At 47.7% G+C, this 14,531-nt stretch overlaps 1 protein-coding gene across 7 annotated transcripts in view; it reads left to right on the top strand.

Moving 5' to 3' along the window:
- The first annotated feature begins 1,408 nt into the window (after positions 1-1,408).
- The window catches only part of ZNF516 (zinc finger protein 516), a 104,611-nt gene continuing 91,488 nt past the window's right edge, over positions 1,409-14,531 (top strand). For 4 of the 7 annotated variants that reach the window (XR_010069987.1, XM_063326414.1, XM_063326418.1 and 1 more), the window contains exon 1: positions 1,432-1,545. The gene's annotated coding sequence lies outside the window, so the exon portion shown is untranslated. Of the gene's footprint in view, positions 1,546-4,247; positions 4,371-8,536; positions 8,668-14,531 lie in introns of those variants that run through there. The other 3 variants (XM_063326415.1, XM_063326416.1, XM_063326417.1) reach the window with 3 other exon arrangements.

Genomic DNA, 14,531 nt, shown 5'->3' on the forward strand with positions numbered 1-14,531 from the left:
CCAAATACATCCCACTCAGGCATTCATGCTGAAAGCAGCAACAATTGTCAATGACCTTTAACACGCCTGCTATTCAAATTAGTGCAGATCATTAATCACACATAGCTTACATTTTATGATTCGTGTATCCTTCATTACCAACTTTCCCTCTCGTTCGCTGCCAACCCCCTCCTCCCCCCCCCCGCCCCGCTTCCACTCCCGCCCCTTTCCTTTATTCCGAGGGTTTTTGGTAATAAGCACTGGAAAGGGAAGGATTTAAAGCCTCCTACCCCCTCCCCGTTTTGTTTTCTCCTCTTTGCCAGCGATACCGGAGCTTTTTGCGTCCCAAGTGATGGAGGGAAGCAGGAACAGGGCCGGTGCGCCCGGACCGGGCCGGGGTGGTGTTGGGGGGGGGGGGGTTCAGCCCCCCCGACGGGGGGGGCTTGGAGCCGGGGTGCTCGGACGCGGGGCGGCAGGGGGGAACGGACTGGGGCGGCGGCGGCCGAGCGGGGCTCCGGAGCGTCGAGATAACACCGACCCTCCGTCAAAAGTCCTCCGTGTCAATTCTACGTCATCGCACGTTACGAGACAAAGAAAGAAAGAGGGGCAAAAAAAAAAAAAAAAAAAAAAAAGGGCAAAAAAAAAAAAAAAGCCTGCACACCCTTGATGTCTAGTACCAAGCTTTAGCAGATTAAATTAGGCTTCCCAGCCATAGACTAAACATACTCCCCTCGCCTATGGCACACATATTTGGCGTGATTAAACCGAGCTTCGCAAACACGCAGGAAAACAAGAATTGGAACTTTTCAGCCATAGGAGTGGTTGGTGGGGTTTTGTTGGTTTGTGGTGTGTTTTTTTTTTTTGTTAAAAAAAAAAAAAAAAAGCCATATGGCAGATTGATTTGTTCGGAGGTCTTTCAACTTCCCCAGCGTGGCTGTTGAACAGTACGCCTCTTTGATCTTGATTGAGGACTTTAATGTTGTTGTTTCTTCTTGCGCATTTCAATAGATCCATAAATATTTTACCAGTGGAATTCGCCCCCCTCCCCCGACTAAAAAAAAAAAAAAAAAAAAGAAAAGTTTCTAATAGAAATGCATCTGGGGCAACTCCAGCCCGCACCTTTCGCCGCCGAGGTAACGTGGGAACCGGGGCGGCGGCGGGCAGAGGCGCGACTCCGCGCCCGCACACAACACGGCGCCCGGTTTATGTGTGTCCCCCCCCGCCGGTAGCGGCGACACCCCCACGCCCCAACTTTTGCTCGGGCGGAGACAATAGCGTACCGGACGGGCGGGCGGGCTCCGCACCGCCCAGGCTACCGCTGCCGGCGGGGGACGCGCGGTGGCGGCGGCGGCGGCGCGGCGCGGTGCGGGCGGGGCAGGGCGGGCGCGGCGGGCGGGGGCGGTGCGCGGGCGCGGGGCGCGGCGGGGGCCGGCGGGGGCCGCCCCCGCCCGCCCCACTGCGAGTCGGCGGATCATGTGCGGCTGGTCGCCGCTCGCATGCGGCGAGGGGGTTTCGCCTTCGGGGCGGCGCGCCCTTCCCCACGCTTGGCCGCCGGCGGAGGAGGAGGTGAGGGGCGGCGGGGCTGGGGGGGGGTGGGTGGGCTGCACCCCTGGGGAAAAAAAAAAAAAAACAAACCCAAAACTTCCCTCCCTCCCTCCCCTCCTCCGGGAATGGGGACTGTCCCCCTCCCGGTCACCGGAGCGGCTCCAAAATGGTAACTTTGCGCTGTTTCGGGAGGAGGAGAAGGAGAAGGTCGGTTTTACTGCAGTGGTGGTGCCGGGGGGGGGGCGGGGGGGCGGGAAGTGTTGTGTGTTTGGGGGGAGATCGGGGGGCTCTGGGAGCCTTTCGGCTTTGTGCGCTCCGGTGTGGGTGTGCGTGGGGCGGACTGCGATATTAATCCATTAAGAAACAAAGAGCAAATTGACCGCACTTTAAAGTAAAACGCTTCGTCTAATGACGGTGGGTGATGGGTCTCCGAGCCCCGAGTAGCCACTTAAATTATTAAGTGGGTTGGGGTTTTTTTCTTTTAATTTTTTTTTTTTTTTTACGCCTCCCCCCCCCCCCCCTTTTCCCCGATAGTATTGATTCAGCGTGTGCGTGGAATGCCCGATGTGTGGCTGTGTGTCCCCCGCCCCCCCCCCTTGTTTTTTATCCCCTGTGGGCTCCGTGCGGAGCGGCTGGCTGCGCGATCCCCGTTACAGAAGTACACAGTTTATCAAAGGAAGTTGGGGGTGGGCGGGCAGAGAAAACAATTATTCACATATAGACAGCGAGAAAGGACAATGTCTCCGTTGCGATTATTTCCAGAAGAGGAAAATAGCTCATTTGATGCGGGTGAGGTGGGGGAGAGAGGCAGGGAGTTTAATGTATATGGTAAAAAAAAAACAAGGGGGGGAGATTAAGGGGGGGGGGGGGGGGAGAAGGAGAGGGCGAAAAGAAGAATAGAAATAATGCAGTTCCAGACATTTCGTGCTATAAAAGCTTTCCTCCTCCTCGTCCCTCCCTCCCTCCCCCCCGCTACTATCTTGGGTGATAATTAGCATAGCGCCTAGTCGCGATCCTAATGCGAATTAAGCACTCGGGGCAAGTTGAGGAAAGTTTGGTGTTTTTTTTTTTTTTTCTTGGATGGGTAAACTTTGGTACGAGCGATGAAGGTGGGGTGTTAACGCGGGCGGTACGTGTGGGGAGGCGTGCGGGGCATGACAGCCGCCCGTTGTTCCCCCCCCCCGCCTTGGAACCAGCAAAACCTCTGCAATTAACTGCCGGAGACAAACCCCGTGTTTTAAGCCGAAAAGTGTGGGTTTGGAGTCAGCACCGTTTATTAGGAGGGTTAATAAGCTCCCAGCAGCAGAGACAAGGATCTTCTGGGGAATGTGCATTGTGTGTGTGCGCCCGCAGCTTCTCCTTTACGTTACCCCTATAGATACCATAGACATAGACGCAAATATAATTTTGCTCGGACTACTTTCTAAACATTAATTCTGGTCTTTATTTAATCCAGATGCAGGGTTCCCCTCCCCCCCCCCCCCATTTGCTGCCTTATTGTTGGTTTACATTTTCTGAAAAGGCGACTGGTGTAACCTGTGGAATTTGAAATGCAAATAAAAGCCTGTGGGAGTTGAGGCAGAACAAATCAGCATTTATAAAGTGAAAAAGATTTAATGTCTTTGAAACCATTGCGAGATTTTTTCTTTTTTTTTTTTTTTTTTTCATTAAGAACTGAATCGTGACGTCAAGTCGTTTGGGAAAGATTTTTTTTGTTTGTTTGTTGTTTTGTTTTGTATTTTATTTTTAATGTCTGAAACGCGGGTATGCGAAGTGCTTACAGGAAAAACAGATTACAAGATTAACATCTGTTAACATGATCGTTTATCTCCAGCCAAAAATAGGTCAGTCCTTTCTTAAGGAAACACGATTGCTGGGCGCATGATTAAATAATGAAATTAGGCTGATGAGTTCATAAATTAGACGCCGGGCCGGCCGTGCGTTAGGGGCCGGCCCTGTAACAATAAAAATATATGGAATTCGGTGTCCGCCGGAGAGCGGTGCGAGGTCAAAGTCCCTTTTTGGGGAGAGGCGCAACTCTCCTCCTCCTCCTCCTCCTCTTCCTCCTTTCCCCCCCCCCCCCCCCCCGCTCCCCATCGCCCCCCTCCCCAACTCGCCCCCAGCAGCATCTCCCGGCCCGGGGAGCCCAACTCTTTCCCTGCGAGACCGGAGAAGTTTGTCGGGCGGGGGGAGGCGGTGGTGATGGTGGAGGGGGGCCGGGGACAGACGGGGGGACGCGCCGCGGAGCCCCCGCCCGCTGGCGGTCCCCGCCCCGCCGGGGGGCGGTCCCGCCCGAGGCCACGCCCCCGCCACCACAGGGCCCGCCCTCGCCCAGGCCCCGCCCCCTCGGCCGCGGGGCGTCCGGGGGGACACACACCCGTTTTTCTCCTCTTTAGTATTTTTTTTTTTTTTTTTTTTTTTTTTGAGGCGGATTCGCGGGTTTCTTGGGGAAGATGGCAGCCCTCGAGAATTGGGGGGGGGGGGGGGGTTTGCTCCGGGCCGGCTCCTGGTCGGTGGGTGTCAGAAGCCCGCCCGGCAAAGGGCCGCTGCGCTTTGGCCCCGTGCCACCGACTTTATTTCATGCTCGCTGCACTAAATGAGTTAACAGCCAAAGGGTTTTTCATTAACTCGACTTGGCAACCGTGTATTCGGTTGGCTTCCTTCCTTCCCTCCCGCCGCCCCCCCCCCCCCCCAAAAAAAAAAAAAAAAAAAAAAAAAGAAAAACATAATTTCAAGCAGAACCTGAATGGCCAAAGTTGGGTTACTTTTGGGGGGGGTGTGTGTGTGTGTCTGTTTTTCAAGCTCTTCTGTGAGACTTCCTCTGCGCCCCCCCTCCCTGCGTGCAGGTGAGTTGATAGCTGAGAGTTTTCTTTGGCGGGATATGCACGTCTTGACTTATTTATTTTTTTGACCGTGTCTTTCCCGCGGTGCATGAAGGTCCCTCCTGTCCCAGCGGAGGGGGGACCAGGTGGGAGGATGCTGACCCCGAGGGGCTGCTTCCCCGTTATCTCCCCCTCAACCTCGGGGGGGGGGTCGTGGATGGGGCCAGGGGGTGCCTGTGTATGTAGATGCTGGGGGTCAGGTTGGTGCATGTGGGGCAGGTGCATGTGGGGCCGAGAGGGGTTGTTCTAAGCGGGATGGGGAGCGTGTGTGTGTGTGCATGCAGGGCCAGGGATGGGGTATGTTGCATCGCCAGATGTGCGGGCCTGCGGTGTAATTAGTGTTATGATGCACTTGTTCCAGGAGACATCTTTAGTTTCACAAGAGCAGCTGCCCTCTTGAGTGAGCTCTGTACAGTAAACCGATTTTTGTTACTGGCACGGTGCACACCTTCACTGGCTCCTCGTGTAGAATATTTTCCAGGCGTCGCTGATAATTTGTGCCTGGGACTTGTTGTCAAGCCTTTACCTCTTACAAAGCTGAGTGATGTTGAAGTGACATCTTAGTGATAAGTATTATGTGGCCTGTGTGAACAATAGGGCATTATAATCCCCCCCCCCAACTGTTAGTTTAATATGCAAATATAATGCTTACATGAGGGGAAAAAAAGAGAAAAATTAAACATTGGTGAGAATAACGTTGTCTTAAGGAATGATCTGACAGAGGGGTGTCCTGAACACGCTTAGAGAGGGGAGTGGTATTAGTTAGCACAGCTCCTGTCGGAGCTTAGCACGACCTTCTAAATTGTGTACCTGACTAAAACAATATGCATGGAGAGTTGCACGCTGTCCCTCCGTGCATGTGAACGACTGCTTCTCTGCTTTTCTATGACTGCATCATAGAAGAGAAAACAGTTTACATCGCTAAGGTGAAAGCTACCTATTATTATTTGCAAGCGACCTGGGTAACAGTATGGCTGGCTGGCATGGAGCCACAGCTTTTGTAGATTAAAGTTTTCCGGTGACAGTGACTAATGTGTTTGCTTTAAAAATTAGGTTCATCATATGTTTTTATAGTTGGTCATAGTATCATGCTGTCACCAAGATCTAATAATTGCAAGTGTCAGTACGGAAGTGCTCATTGAAGGGGTGAAAACGATTGTGCCATCGTTCTGAATCTCTATCTGTAAGTGTGGCCATCCCTCATTTAAGCAAACGAGGATGTTTATGTCTTAACACTTTACAGATCTGTTTTGGAAGCAGGGACGTTGGCTTCAGTTGACTGAAAAATTAGTATTCTTTTAAACGCACCTTGCAGTGGGTGCTTGTACTAGAGGGTGCAGCCTAGAAGAGTATCATCAGATGAAGGGTGTAGTCGCCAACTCTTGCAAACTTCAGGATGTCTATTTATTCTGGGTGGGTTTTTTGCCTTTTTTTTTAAGAGGTCTTTACATGCAGGTGACTTCAGCAGAATTCTTGTATAGCTAGCTGTGATGTTAACTGGCAAATTTTACAGTGAGATCCAACCTAATGGGGGGAATATATATTTAGTATGATCCAAAACTTTCAACTTTGAAAGACCTTGCTTCTGTGAAGACTTAAATTCATGCCAAGTTCTTCCAGGACTTCTTTGGGATTACATACAGTATGCAAAATGAGCCAATGTGTAAGCTTTTGTGAGACCGGTGACGAAGTCTGCATATGTGCACTCAAACTGGAAAGCTAGGTTTGACTATATTGTTCCTTAAAGTCATCAAAACAGACAGTTGAAATACAAAGTGATTGCATTTTACGGGAAGCAGCTTGTCCGAGCTTGCAGATTTTACAAGTAAAATACGCCTGTTTAAGTTTTTGAGACACAAGTATGAATTTGTAGATACATACCTTTTAAGCCTGAATGGGCATTAGAAAAGGGAAATGGACTGTTTGTCATTGCTGTGTGGTGTTCCTCAATTGGGTAGGAGTACGTACAACCGTCCTGTAAATTGACTCGTTGCTTGTGAGCCCAGTGCTGTCCCCGAATAAGCACGTTGCCACTCCCATTGACTACTGGGAGTTGCATGAGGGTGTCTCTGGGTGGAATTACAGTTTCTGTATGTGATTCTGAAATGCTTAGCAATATTGGCAGTTAATCAGCTGAAACTTACTTCAGTGTTTTGTTTGTCTTTCTTTGCTTTTTTTTTCCTCGTAGCCATAAGATTAATACAGATAATCAATCACTGCATGGCAAAAAAAAAAAAAGGCAAAACAAAACCCCAGCAAAAAAAAAAAAAAGTCACATTTATTCGATTAGATATCTGCAATATAAATATTTGAACCTTGGAGCAACATTGCTTTTTGAAAGCAGACATCTTACATGCTGCAAATGTTTATACAGTGCTAGGATAAAGCTGTTGTGACTCAGTCACTGAAGGCAAAATTCTGTTTTTCAGTTACCCGCTGTAACTGCACAGTAACTCTCTGGGCGTCATCGGAACAGAACTGGGGAGTTGGAAAGACCTAACAAATAGCCGTATTTCTTGGTTGTCACTTCTGTGTTAAAAGCAAATGAGACTTCCTCTCCTTTTCCAGCAGGAGCGACTCCGGTAAATACAGTGTCAGCGAGCCCGCATTAAAGCATGCTAGTGGATTATGGTCCAGGTAGTTGACATCGCCATGGCTTTCATTAGGATGATGACTTCATTGCGAATGTTTACTTTCATTACCTAACTGTTAGTCAGCAAATGTTCGCTCCCTTGATCTGCTGAACCTGCTTTGCTATTTGAAGCCAATGAGCTCTGTTTTATTTTTTTTTTTTTTTTCTTGATGCGATGATTACTCAACGTCGGTTATTCTTTTTTTTTTTTTTTTTTTGATGTTGTTTACATCTTGGGTTATCTGTAGAGGCCCGTCAGCGTTGTTGCACGCTTCGTGTTAGCAGTTTCTCCTTGTGTTCCTGAAACTGCGTTACGGCAACAGCCCTTATGCAAACGGACTCGGGGCATTAAGCCTCTCTCTTCTGGGATTACATTAGCGCCCAGATGGACAATACCTGCATCTCCTCCGTTGCTGCCAAACTATTTGTTGCCTAATAAGTTCTTGCAGGTATTTTACAGCAGCAGCAGCAGCAGCACTGGGCCCCTGTAAGGCAGTTTGTTTGTTTGCTGCTCCCGAGTTGTGAGCTGACATGGCAAATACTGCCTGTTGCGGGGACCGGGGCCGCGTTCACGGTGACAAAGTCACGTGTTAACGAAGACGCTCATCTGAACGGCTTTAAGTCATCTGTTGGGGAGGAACAGAGGGTTTTTACTCTGGTTTCACACCCACGTAACGTTCCGATGACTACTTAAAATCCATTTTTTGCTGACCTTCCTGACGCTAAAAGCCGTTGCTTGTGGAAAAGAATTTAATTCGTATCAGCAGGATGTTGCGTGGCTTAACGCTTGTTCAATGAAATCCACCTTTGGTTACGGGCTGTAACAGAAGCCAAAGGCCGGGCGCTGCTGTTGCGCCGTCCTCGTAAACCCACCCTGACTTCAGCAGAGCCACTCTGTGTGGGGACGAATCGAGCACACAGCACTTAGCTCCTAATTAAAGCTTATGGTATTACATCCGTAATCAGGGCACTCTCAGAATCTCAAAGAAACGACTTTTTTCTTTGTCTGCTCTTCTCCCTTGTCTTCCTTGCCATCTCGCTGGGCGGCCTTGGGAGCTTGCCTCTCCGTGTCGGGGCTCCCGTATTTACGTCCCAAAGGAAATGTTTTCCAGCTGTGTACTCCAAATTGCAAAGTAGAATAATTTTGTGGCTCCCCAAATCTTTAAGGCCAGTTTCTAAAGCGATCTAGCTTTTAATCTTCTTTTCAAAGTAAAACAGAAACTACAAAGCGTGTGTAATTACAATTTGTAGCTATTTTTAGATGCCTGGCATGTTTCATTTATAGTATAATGATAAAAACAAATACTCGGCAGAGAGGCTAGACAGACAATTTTCAAACCAGCAGTATCCGCTCGAGCTACCCTGCGTGTATTTCATACATCTTGGCTTTGGTCTTTTTTTTTTTTTCTTTTTGGTTGGGAGTGTACCGAAACTGTGTGTTTTCTGTACATGACTTGGGGGGTGTGTGTGTGGGGGGGAGTGCAGTGAAAACGAGAGCTCTGTCTATCGGGCAGGTCCTGTTGGGAGTGTTTGCTGAAAATCGGATCGTATGTCAGTGAGTTTTAACGTATTGCATGGAGGCGCGCGCGCATGCTTTGCTGTTCCGGCAGGTAGAATAAAGGAAGAACGGTGAGTTGGCTTGTCACTGTTTTTTACGCTGCGTGGAAATGCTCATGTTGGCTTGTTACAGGGATAAAGCTGACTTCATAGCGATTTTTCCTTGTCTTTTTTAAAAAGGTGGTGAACAGTGAAGTGGCATTGGCTCTCTGTAAAGAGGGAGAGAGAGGGACTGGTGGAAACTGAGGTGTTTTAGTTACAATTGTAGCCTCGTTTTAGAAGAATCACGTTTGTTTGTTTAAAAATAGATTTGGGGAAGAAATTAGCCATGTTCTTTGTTTTTAAAAGGGTAACGTGTGTGCATTCACCATATGGTAGCATTTAACCCATATTGTATGAGCTGACAACAAGTCACATTTATGCTCTGATTTATTTTAGTGTTTCAGAATGTTCTTTTTCTGAAATCTAGTACAATAAATGATGCATTTAGCATTGTGCAATGTAACTGTGTCTTTAACTGTTTTGCCTCATTGTTATAATGATACCAGGTTCATGAGTAAGCAATTTTATTTTATTTTTTTTCCCCCTTCTGAAATAATTTCCTTAAGAAATAATCGGGCTGTGAATGTTGAAATGATTTGCGGGAAGAGTTATGAACAATAGCCAGTGACACAGTGTGCTGTAAAAGGATCGCGGGGCGAGGTGTTTCGGTCTCTGCTGGCTGAAACTAGAGCTGCTCCTTTGATGGTTGAGGATGTGCTTGGAAAGACTTTCTACACTCCCCCCCCCTCCCGCTCCAGTCTTTGCACAGAGGTTGCTTAGTTGTCTATTTTAATGCATGCATTCTGGCTTCCCTTGCGGTAGACTGTGAGGCACCTGTATTGGTGAGCTGCTTACCAGTATTGGCAGCCACAAGTATGATAAAACCATGAATCAGGCAGCTTAAGGATTGACTCCAACTATGCAGTTAGGGAAATTAGGTCTCTTGTTATTCCCTTTGGATTTGGAGCCCCTGGGAGTTTTATTTCTAGGCTTTCCTTCCCCCGTGCCATCCTGGCTATGCGTATCTTCAGGGTTTCAGGAGATGGGGCTATACTCGGAAATCCCGAGGCGCGCAGTCAATAGGAGTTTGCCCCATACGGTGCGTCGCGTGAGAACTTCCAAAAGTCGGTGGCGCTCCTCGGTGAGGTACCAGTTGCTCACCATCTGTCTCTTAAAAGTCATTTTCTTTTAACCTTGGAATACAAAAAATATTTCAACGAGGTTGTTTTCCTGTGAAGTGCCTGTAAGCGTACCGAAAAAGCTGCTAAGCTTCTAATTTCAACGTGGTGTTTGAATACTAATGTATACCAATTAGGAATGGCTGACGTTGTCATTTATGGAAGTTGAAAGGAGCATTAAACACCACCCTTCCAACACTAAATACAGCTTTTCCTCCTCTGTGTAGCTGCCTACGTGAAACCAAGGGTCTGTCTTCCAGATTGTGGTGCTAGCACGTTGATACATCCTTGGATAAACTACCAGTCGCGTGTATTATCACGTCAGCCCCTCTGCAGCACCCTGTGTATAACTCTACCTTTAGCTGATTAACGCAATGCTTCCTTGGTACTGTTTTTAATGTCTCCGTGAATGCTTATTTTAAGACCATTTTAGAGAAGCGTTTTCATTGCTACTGAGAAAAGCTGTAGGAAATCTATAAATACTTTAATTAGATTTGCTCTGTTCGTCTCTTTTTTTTTTTTTTTTTTCTCCCACCCCCACCCCCCGCAATAAATTTTACCTCTGTAATGAATGCTGTGATCTTCAATGCATAATTTATATTGACATTAATAATGATACTTGGAGAATGCTTTAATGCCGGTTTGAGACAACATGACAATTTCTGTTGATAACTCTGGTCCCATTAAATTTGAGCAGATTTTGGTAGAGGGAGCCGTGACTGTCGGTGGCATGATGAAATAACCCACTTCTTCTCATTGTGGCAAGCATATTGGAGAGTTCGTCTTATCGTGAACGGTACATACCAGGTGTCAAGTGACACGCCAGGCACACAGCTTTGCTTCTGAATGACTCTTTCCAATTAGAAAGTAATGGCTTTAACGGGATCAACCGAGTAATCGGAGTCTCTCAGTTCTCCGGTGCCAGGAGGTGTATATTTGCAAATGTTATTTATTTATCCGCTCTTTAATGAGTTGCAAAATTGTTGCTAACCTTGGGTAAATTTAGAGGGGGGTTGTGTGTGTATGGAAATACAATGTGGGAAATTGTGGGATTAATGGTTTAGCAGTTGGGATTAAAAATAGTCTCAGCAAATTACCCTGTTGATACTGAAGCCAGAATCTGTTAATGGGGTTACAAGCAGATTGGTTTATCAGTCATTTATTTTCTAGGTTGATTAGGGATTATAGGTTGCCAAGTATTTGTATCACAAAAGTAAGCAGTGCAAAAGGCTGGGAATGCTAATATTTCACTTCAGAGTTCTGTATGTTTAAAAGGAGGGTGTCTGGAGCTCAAAAGTGTCTTCTAGACTGTGGGCAGCCTTTTCCCCCCAGATTTTGGTGCTCAGAAGTGGATGTCTTAAGGAGCCTGGCTATTGTAAAGGGGTGGCTTGGCTCTTGTTAAAAGTCTGAAAAACAGAGCGAAAGCAGTAAGGTAGTCTGTGAAATTCACGCAGGCCGCTGAGCATGCAATTTTAAATGCCTGTTGCAGAATTGGCTGGTGTTACGTCTCCTGTTTCCGTGCAGAACCTGGGGCATTTTTTAGTCATGATAACATGTATGATGTGCAGTCTGTGCAATGGACTGATGACTTCTGCCTGTCCTGTTCTAACCTGCAAAGAAACGGTCTTCATGTCTACCTCTGCTTAACAAAGTCTTTCAGCTTCCACCGCTATATTACAGGTCACACCTTTGTCTCTGAGCTAGGCACAGGGCTGCAAACCAGGACGTCCCCTCTGGGTCTTCGTAAGAAGATGAGAGGCACGATGGAGTCCCTTAGATATTGCTCTTACCTTCTGCTATCTAGCTTGGGTGACGCTGTGGCTTTCACACCCTTTGCTACCTTGTCCTGCTGCGCAGCTTGAGATAACCTGGTGACATTTATTGGCTTTTCAATACTTGCCGAGTGAAAGAAGGTGAAGAGGATGTCTGCAACTTTTTTTAGCTAGATGTGGTGCGCTGGAGAAAATTGGTGGAGAGAATCATAACTGTTTTCGCTTCTTTGGCTCTGACAGGAAAATAAGGGGGAGAACAAATTAAGAGAAGTGCTGACCTGATTTGAAAGAGGAGTGGAAGATACCAGGTGAAGAGGAATCCACTGGGGACTGGCTGGTCTGGCAGGCTGAGGAAAGGCAAGGAAATGGGGTCCTTGAGATATAAGAAATCAGGCTAATTCCTTACCTTTCTAAAGTGTAGGTCCTCTTCTTTCCTTGCAAAAAGCTCGTCTGAGCCTCCTGCAGGCGCTGGGACTGGAGTCCAGGGGTCAGGGCTTGCATCACCACACTGGGGAGGAAGACAGATGGTTATCCTCTTAACGTGGCTCTTCTGTGCCTGAGTTTTGTGCTCCCAGAGGATGGGATGTTGGAGGAACTGTGTAATGGACGTGGTGAAGGACGAGCAGCCCGGGCAATGGCAGGATCAAGAAGTCTGTCTAAAGTTGGTTCGAGTCTTCTCTCTTCCAGGTTGTTGTGCAGACCAGTGCAGGTTACTCTGCAGTGTGTAGGGACCCTTCGGCCATCCTGCTGGCTCAGTAGGGTCGGGAACACTGCCCTCCCAGTTGGTGCTTCCCCTGCACAGGGAAAAAAAGCCCCATCACTCAAGAAAGTCTCTGTCCTCTGTTGTCCCCATGGAAGAGGACACGCACTCTCTCTCAAACTAAACTCTCTTCAACATTTTAAGAAAAAGGACAAGATGATCAGAAGTGCGAGTCTGACAGCTAAGAAGATGCTAGACATGAAACAGATTCGTGTTGTTCTTGCAAACCTGGTTTATTCTGCTTTGTTTAGTGTATTTTACACTTTGTAGAAGAGAACAGTGTTTGAAGGGCTGAAGTCCTGGTGTCTCATTCTAATATGCAAAATGAAGTTTTCAGTTTGAATTTTCTCATTACTCCTTTAAAAAGAAAATATCTATGTAGGTATAGGGGTATGTGAATATGGAAAAAAAATATGAAAAATAATTTTGTGGAGGAGCAATAAAAATGTTTTTCACGCAGTTATCCCTACTTTGCTTCCATGCGCTTTGGGTCTAGTGGATTTTGAGTAGTGCAACTTGGGAGTTTTCCTGTGGAGTCTTACAGCAGATCTGCGGCGTTTATTGAAAGCCAGATACACCAGATTACCCTTTGTAATTCCACCCCCAAGGTTACACCTTGCTTTTGAGATAGCGGAGCTTGTGCCAAGGTGAGCTGGCTGACCTGTAAAGATCTCTCGGCTGCTTCATGGCCGGCATCAGCACCGGTCTCCGCAGAGGCGGTGAAGAGCTGGTGCGAGCAGCAGCCGCGGCAGAGGCTGGAGGAGAGGAAAACGCAGGGCATGAGGAGCTGAATGCAGCCTTGAAGGAAAAGAGGATGTAACAAGACCATACAGAAATAAGGGGGGAGAAAATGGGTGTTTGGAGGAGCTGTGGATGTCCAGGAAGAGTGTTGAAGGTGGAGAACCACCTTCCCCCTGTACCTAAGGGACACAGGGTTTCTGTAGGTGGGTGTCTTTGTTCTTTGTTTCATTGGAAATCAGCACGGCAGGAGTCTGAGGTTATCTGCGTTAAGGCAGTAAAAGAATTGTTGCCCCTTGGTTGTGCTTTTCTTCACGAGCGGTGAGGCTGAGGTGGTGGCTGGAGCTCCCCCAGTCATCATGTCCCTGCACAGAGTGGCTGGATGTCGCTGTCTGGGATGGGTCAACATGGCCCAGCTCAGATCTTACTTGTTTTATTTCCCACAGCGCCGGCCTGCCGGGTGGCCTCTGCCATCCTGCAGCAGCACAAGAAGGAGACAGGGAGTGTGCAGAGCTGTGTAGGAGCAGGATATGGAGATACCTGGTGTTTGCCAGGTGCCCAGTGTCTGCGGTCCTGCTCTGTCACCAGGGGTCCTGGGAAAAATTACAGTGCAAATATAATGGTGGTGGTGGGGGTTATGGAGAGGAGGTGTTAAGCAGGAGGAGAAGAGGAGGTTGGCCAAGCACATGAGTTCGCATGTGCGTGAAGTAACTGAATTTTTCTTTTGCGTAGCTACTTGAAGGGGCTTAAAACTTGGTTCCCACTGCACAAATCACTGTTTATAGTAGCCCCTTTTCCTGCCTTTTGTCCCCCAGATCCGTTTTGCTCTGGAGTCCCCATTTCCCGGCTGCTGTGCGCTTCTGAACTTGAGCTGGTGTCAAAATTCAAAACCTGAAGGTGGCAGAGACTTGGGATGAGTGGGTGGATGTGGCGTGTTGAGCCTGAGATATTTTAGAGGAGGAATATGAAGTGGAGCAGGTTTGGCTTCAGGATGAGAGCGGGAACAATCTGAGTGTTGCAAGGGGCCTGTGAGAAGGACGGGGCTATGCCGAGAAACCGGGCTGTTGGCACCCTGTGCCAGGGCTGGGAGGGCGGCAGCCAGCTGAGGCTGATTAGCTTTTAGGACTGGCAGGAAACTTCCTTAAAAAAGGAGACAAAGAAATTGCTGTGAATGAATAGAATTTGTTAGGACTAGCTAGGTTTGTGAAAGATGCATGTCAGCAAAATCAGGCATTTAAAAAAAAAAAAAAAAAACAAAAACCAAAAAAAACAACCAAAAAAACCCAACAGAAGCACTTGGGAAGTCTGTTGTTCATCCCCCGTCTTTTCTGTGAATACTCATGAATCTGTCCTGAAAGCACATTTTCTAGACGTCACTTTTATGGCTACGACCTTAACTCTGATTACTTTTACAAAGAATGTGCTAGGTATAATGTTTCTGGTCTC

This window comes from Chroicocephalus ridibundus, chromosome 2 (genome assembly GCF_963924245.1).
Source record: "Chroicocephalus ridibundus chromosome 2, bChrRid1.1, whole genome shotgun sequence".
In the NCBI taxonomy this organism is placed as follows: domain Eukaryota; kingdom Metazoa; phylum Chordata; class Aves; order Charadriiformes; family Laridae; genus Chroicocephalus; species Chroicocephalus ridibundus.